The sequence below is a fragment of the Oryzias melastigma genome, linkage group LG11 (genome assembly GCF_002922805.2).
Source record: "Oryzias melastigma strain HK-1 linkage group LG11, ASM292280v2, whole genome shotgun sequence".
Taxonomy (NCBI): Eukaryota; Metazoa; Chordata; class Actinopteri; order Beloniformes; family Adrianichthyidae; genus Oryzias; species Oryzias melastigma.
In genome coordinates this window covers 9,746,324-9,746,905 of record NC_050522.1, presented here as the reverse complement: position 1 = coordinate 9,746,905, position 582 = coordinate 9,746,324, and the positions used below count along the sequence as shown (strand labels likewise).

At 30.2% G+C, this 582-nt stretch overlaps 1 protein-coding gene across 2 annotated transcripts in view; it reads left to right on the top strand.

The window, feature by feature from the left end:
• The window catches only part of aste1b (asteroid homolog 1b), a 7,002-nt gene that overhangs the window by 5,208 nt on the left and 1,212 nt on the right, over positions 1 to 582 (top strand). The window lies entirely within an intron of this gene.

Sequence of the window (582 nt, the reverse complement as noted above, 5' to 3'; positions counted from 1 at the left end):
AAAGTTGGAATAAAAATGCAAATGTCTTAGTGTTGTCAGATACTGTTGCAAAACTGAGACTTCTGTGGAAGCAAACTGATAAAGTCATAGAGGACACAGCTTCTTTTTACTGCATGAGGGTCCAGGTTTACTTAGATCAGTGGTCTGCAACCTGTGGCTCCGGAGCCTCATGTGGCTCTTTTATCCCTGTCATTGTGGCTCTTTAGCGTCATTGAAAAATGCTAATTGTTGAATAAATAAGATATAAGTTGGTTAATTTTTAACATGTCGAGCATTTAAGCAAAAAAAAAAGTTTAATTTACTGTCAGAAATTCTGTAGAAATGTTCTTTGAATTTGTATTTTTAATCTATAGTTAGTCAAATAAAAAAATCAAAAAGTGTTTTTGGTAAATTACACTAATGTGGTTAAAGTTTTGAACAAATGTGGTTTAAAATGATTGAAAAGGATTTCAATTTGTGTGTTTTCAATAAAAAGCTCAGGTTATTCTAAAAGTATTGAGTTTTTTTTTGATAAATAGATTCTACTAAATGTTTATTTTTTCATATGTAAAGGGAAAAAACATGCTAAAATCCCAATTCTCT